Raw genomic sequence first — 6,681 nt, 5'->3', positions numbered from 1 at the left:
ATGACAAATGAAGACTTAGCCATTTCCATAGCACTGCCTATGCTTTCCTCCAAGCATTTCCATGACTACACACCTCCTCCTGGATCTGCATGCTTGGAAGTGAATGAATGAGCCAAAGGTGTATAGATTGCCCTAACCTGTCAGATTCTTCAGAGATTATCCAAGGTGGAGGTGGGGGGCAGAAATGGACCTAGAATTCTATCATTCCTTTTTCCAAAACCTCTTCACAGTGAGGATTCTGAACCAGGACAGTGATATTTGTCACTCCACCACAAAAAAAGAGATCTTCTAACATAAGGTGTTAGTATCCTACAAATGCCAGCATAAACAGGGGTAGTGCCTCAAGGAGACTGTGAGAGACTTAAAGTTTGTCTCTCTTGGTGTGACTCAACAAAGATAAAATCACTTGCTGCTTGCCCAGACAATAGCTGATATGTGTTGGGCAGAGCCACTGGAAGGACTCTTGGAAGGTGCAAAGATAACATTGCTCACTGGGCCACAGCTGGTCTAACAACAATGGACCGAGGCTACCTTCGGGAATATGCATGAGACAAGATAATCTCCACCCATCAAGTACCCTGGGAAGGGTGACACAATGGATTCACCACCTGTTTCCTGATGTGTAATGAGTGTGGGGGCTTGTCTGGATGGAGACGGAGGAGGCAAAGGGCCCCCCACCCCCCATTCAGATCTCTTACCCAAACACACAGGAATGCACAGGAAGATTTCCGGGAGAACGATACCTGGACATTTACCTAAGGATGATTTCCTGGCCCCTGAATTCCTGAGGGACAATACTTGGACACATACCTAAGGACTAAAAACTGTATAAAAGACTTGAGCAACTACTGGCTTGTTAGAAGAAAAACGAAGAAGAAAAATGTAGGGGACTGTGTCCGCCGGACTGGATGATTAAGTGAAGAAAGCCCGGGACAATGCTGCTCCAGAGAAAAGAGGCTGCCCAGAGGACCACAGCTCTTCTCCAGCCACAGCCTCAGCACCATTCCTGTACCAACCCAACATCTCCTGCAGCACCTTTCCTCCACAGACTCAAACTGTCTTACGGGGGACGAGGGGTGTGGTAATATAATTCCTTTCCTCTTCTCTCTCTCTTCTCTCTCTCCCTCTCTACTTTCTCCCTCTCCCCTTCTTATGTCCACTTTATTTATGTAATAAATGGTCTAGCTATTGATACTTTGGCCTCGTTTGTGCCTCTAATTTCACAACATGGGAATATTTAAAAGAACTGTGTCTCTGGACCGAGACAGAGACAAAGCATCATGATTTCATTTACTACACCTTTGCTAGCTGATGACTTGGCTTCACCTCATGATAGCTCATTAACAGAATGAAGTTTCTCCCAGCAATTTTGTCCCAGCTCCTGTTTTATGAATTTCACAGTATGGCCATGCCCAAGAATGTGTTTTACATCCTAAGTTTTGCAATCACCTATTTGCCATCAAAGTGCAAAATTTAAAAATTGTCCTGGGAGGTCTTAAATCACACAGAAGGCTTCCAGGAGGACTAGAGAGTCTGGAAGATACAACCCCAAGAAGTGTAATGTTTTGTATTTAATTCTCATAGTGCCTGCATCCCTATAAAACTGGCTACAGAGACAGTTTCTGTGTTTTTTCTCCCTCCTTTCTACTGTCCAGAGGAAGTCCTTATCTGGTAGCATTGGGGAGTATCAGAGGGCTGAGTGGTTTGTCCTGCATGAGTTTGGTCTGTTTAGGCCTAACAGAAGGGAGGCAATTGGGGGGAGGAGAAAGGAGCACTGGGGCTTGTGGTTTAGTCTGGTTGGTGGAAGGTTTTTGGGAGGTTTTCATGTATCCTGTATTCTTTTAGGATATCTATTAGGTGTTAAGGATTCATGTATTCTGTACTTTTCTGTATATTTTTTAATATAAATCTGTATTTCTCTCCAATTCAGCAAAACCATTTTATTTTATTCTTATGGAGCAGTAAAATTATATCTGTCCACTCTTTAAATTAAGACAAACCAATCAGGAACAATTGTCTTCTTCCTAACCACTCCTTTTGACCTGAATTTTCCAACAATTTTATAGTCTATTATTTTAAACCACTACAATTCAAATACAAGTCCATAATAAGACCTTTCTTCTTCCTTTTTTTTATCCTCACAAAACCTCCTCTAATCCACTAAAACATCTTTTCCTCTATAGCACATCAGCTTTTAGAAGTTGCAAAGAACTCCAACCCCCTCTTGTGACAAAGGACCAGAAAACAAGCAGAGTTTCACAACGTGGTACTCAGTGGTTTGAAACAGCTTCCATCCCAATAGAATTCCTTTAGAAAAAGCCTGAGACTGGGATGAAATAACTTTGATTAAATTATTTGTCTTGATTTCTTCCCAACATCAGAACAGATGTCACATGAAGAAAAGCATCCCAGTAGTGACAGCATTTTAATGCCAGTCATCATTAGGGCCAACCCCTGATCCCACTGAGTACCATCCTTTGGGTTAAATTAAATGCTTTGCCATGGTCTCTGAGCTTCAGCTGCTGTGAATGCAGTTTCTTGCTCTTAGTGTCCCCTGCTGCAGATACAGGCAGACCAGGAACTCAGAAGTTTGGAGCTGAGTTGTGGAAGAGTCTTATTTACTCATCTCTCCCATATCTTCACAAGACTTTCACATCTGTTTTCTGTTTCCATCCACACAGCATTCCAAAGTGGCAGGCACTGGCACTGGATGCTGGATCTATATATCTGGATAGCAAAAGCTCAAGTGCTCATTTCACATTTAAAGTAACATAGTGATCTCAAGAGAGAAAGAAAATAATTTTAAGGCCCTTCTGAGAATATACTGAACTCTTGGCATAGCCACTGAAGGTGTGAAAAAAAAGATATAACAAGTAGTGATGGGACCAATCACAGTAGGTCTATTCACTGATGCAGTGCTACACTCACTGGCACTGGCACTATAACAACGTCCTCTATCCCCATGGATATTTGGATGTGTTATTTATGAGGCAATCCAGAACTTCCAGGTAGAAGCAGTGTATCATAGGAGAGCTCCAACTGGTCCTTAGAGACAGGAGTTGGAACTCAGTGTGCCTGACCTGATTAATTCTGTACTGAGCAAAAGCCAGAGGATGGGAACTCATAATGTATTGGGAAGACTTTCCTGAAGTTGTAAACAATGTACTGGAAGCAGAAGACAAGCTGCAAACACATCCAAATTTAGCACTCATGAACATGGTTCCAAAATACTGGCTCTTGGTGATGAAAACACAGAGCTCCTATAAAGCAGATTTCAAATTCCAAAATCATAGAGAAGTAGAAAACCTACCTTTACCAACACTTAGATGTCATGACCCACATCGTTTCATTACAGGCTTGCTATATATTGTACATCAGTTTAATCTTGAGATACAACATCTGCATGTTAAAATGGAGGAAGCTAGACAAATTTAAGGCAAGTCACCTTCTGTTTGTTAATTTAGCAGCAGGAAATTTTATGCTCAGATGAGCTTCACATTCAATTTATTAGCAGTTAATAGAGCAGCTTTGCTCTTTATGAATAAGTAACTATTCTATTGAATTATGTAAAAGGTTTTAAATGGATACCTCTACTTAGGCTATTGTAATGTTAAACTAATCAACAATCAATAACCACCATTCCCTAATACTCACAAGCAAATGGGTTATAGGACAGTGCTATTGGGCTATAGCATTATTAGCAGAACTCCATCAGCTTTTAACTAACCTGACGCTCTTCCTGTATTTGTACTTTGTTGAACACAAGCAGGCTCACAGCTTCCTGTGTGATGGTGATAACATATGTCTGACTTTGTTGTTGGCAGCTGGAGTGAAGGGGAAGACAATGCCCTTTGACCTGTGAAAAGCAGTATAAAGCTTATCAGATCCTCTCCAGATATCAGTGAAGGAAATGGGCTGGAAGAATCGGCCCCCCGTAGGAAATATATATAAAAAAACCTGTCAGTCCTAATCTTTTTGTAATGTCATTGAAAACATACTTTGGCAAATCTCAGTCCCTGCTAGACAATGTCATGTGCACACACTGGACTGAAGTAAAAGTGGAGAGGAAGACTAATATACCAGGCATTAAACTTAGGTTCCTATCACTTGAAATGATTGAGAAGCATCAAGACTGCTTCACTTCATGGTGCCAAAATAAATTTTTCATAGTGATTATTTCTTGCTCCACTTCTGATGTAGACCTTTAAAGGTCATGTATTGTATAAAACCATACACACAGCTTCTCCCACTAACCAGTTCATTTGGGGGTTTTGTTTATCTTCAAGGCCTTCTAGATGAACTCTGATAAAGATCATGGACTGACCCCAACCAAAACCCTATACCTAATGAAAAAAATGCTTGCAGGCTGGTGTTAGGATAACAACATCCTTACTCTTCTGCCAGTTATTATTGGCAGCACTAGGATATTAAGCTTTTAACAAGATGCTGTTTTAATTTGGTAAAACACCTATCTAGTTTACCTTGCACTATACAGTTACAAAACCAGTTAATGCTTATTATTAGGAAAGCAGAAAGTCGCTAACCAGGACTCTGCTGTGTCACTGTCAGTAAGCACTGAGAGAAGTCAATATGTACTGAGAGCCTTGAAGTCCCTCACTTTAAAAGGGGAAGATGAGTCTAAACAGATAAGGCAGGAAAGAGGAAAAAGGAAGCATCCCTGATGGAAAAAATGAGACACTGAGAAATTTTGCTCAAGGTCACTGAGAAAGTCTATCAAAGAACCATGATTAGATTCTCCTCAGTCCTGGACTAATACTAAGCCACAAGGTCATTCTACTTTTTAAGTCTTAAAGTGTTTTGTTTTTTTTACCACTTAGTATCTCTGACAGGAGATACATCTTCTCCTTCCATGCTTTGCAGGAGACTGCAGAAATCTAATAATTCTCCTCCCCCTCTACTCAGCTCTGGTCAGACCCCACCTGGAGTACTGCATCCAGTTCTGGAGCCCCTATTACAAGAGGGATCTGGAGGTGCTGGAACGAGCCCAGAGAAGGGCCAGGAGGATGATCAGAGGGCTGGAGCACCTCTCCTACGAAGACAGACTGAAGGAGTTGGGGCTGTTCAGTCTGCAGAAGAGAAGGCTCCAAGGTGACCTAATTGTGGCCTTCCAGTATCTGAAGGGGGCCTACAGGAAGGCTGGGGAAGGACTTCTCAGGATCTCAGGTAGTGATAGGACTAGGGGGAATGGAATGAAGCTGGAGGTGGGGAGCCAGCCTGATCTAGTGTGGGGTGTCCCTGCCCATGGCGGGGAGGTTGGAACTAGGTGATCCTTATGGTCCATTCCAACCCTGACTGATACTATGATACTATGATTCTCCAAACCTTTGATCCTATGTTTCAGTCTTTTTAAAGAGTTTCTTTGGAGTGAAATTTCTTACTGTCCTGCTCCACTGTATTAAAAGGCTCCTGGGTTCAAGTGTTTGGGAAACAAACTTTGGAAATAGACATAATGAATTCTCAACCAAGACAGGGAGCATCTGTCAGACTTAACTCCACAGGAAAAGAAATATTTATTCTGGGCTTAAGCACAATGTAGGTAAGTATGCATAGAAGAGAATCAAGGCATCTAAACCAGAGTATCTGACCCCAAGGTGGGAACAGAAACCACCTTCTCCCCAGAAATGGGAAGGTCAGTTCTTTGCAGTGAGTTTTAAAGGGATGAAGAGGAAAAGGGAGAAGTGGTAGAGGCATTCTCCACCCACTGCATCCAACAGCTGCCACTGCATGGAAAAGATGACAAAATCTGCTTGGAGAACATAAAGGATAAAGCATAAAAACTATAATGAAGATGCTTACTTAGAAGAGGTTATAGTTAAGACTACATATCTGTCTTCTACTTGCTCATATTTCATTCAGTGATGTGTAATACAGAAAGATGCCCCCCCCCCCCAAAAAAAAAAATGTGCACAGAGATATATATAAACTATCAAGATCAAAAGTCTCTGTCCTGCCCTCTGGTCAAATAAATCTTGACTTACAACAGCACAATTCCCTCAAGAGAGGAGAAGAGTTCCTTTTCCTGTATGAACTCACCCAGCTTAAATACTAGAATTCAGAGACTGCCCAGGTAGAAAGAAATTGAAGATGTGACCTTCCTTGGAGGTGGAAATTGACATCTTCTTCAATTTTCCACTTAAATTAAATTCAGAACTGGAGTCTAGCAAATTCTATCTCATAAGAGTGAAAGAATCCACTGTTGCCTGGACATTTCATGGTAATAGATTGGAGAGATGAAGATGGCTGGATGATGCTCCCTATCTATACCTCTTACAAAATCATCAAAACGTAGGAGTTTGAGAAGCTTTTATGCACTGACATTAAAGATAAAGCTCACTGCTTTAAAATACAGTAAAACCAATCAAGAGGCACATGCCATCTCAAAGAATGTTAGAAGAAAGGCACTATTGCACAACAGTTACTTTTAAAGATCTTTAATACAGCTGAATCAATACAGCTGAATCCTCCCACATAGCATAAGAGTTCTCAAACTAGGAATATGCTATTCAAGCTGCTAGACATGCTGGCAAAGATCTATCCTGGCTGACCTTTATGATGAAGAAAACAGTGCCATTTTGTATTCTGAAACATTTCAAGAGGGTGAGGATTAAGAACAGTTGTAGTCTGAGGCTACTAAGCCAGCCAGAACAAAAGGTGAATAAA

Source organism: Melanerpes formicivorus, unplaced genomic scaffold (genome assembly GCF_026170545.1).
Source record: "Melanerpes formicivorus ecotype bairdi unplaced genomic scaffold, bMelFor1.0.p_v2 SCAF_5, whole genome shotgun sequence".
NCBI lineage: Eukaryota > Metazoa > Chordata > Aves > Piciformes > Picidae > Melanerpes > Melanerpes formicivorus.
The sequence above is the reverse complement of the archived record's forward strand: the minus strand, read 5'-3'. Positions refer to the sequence as shown.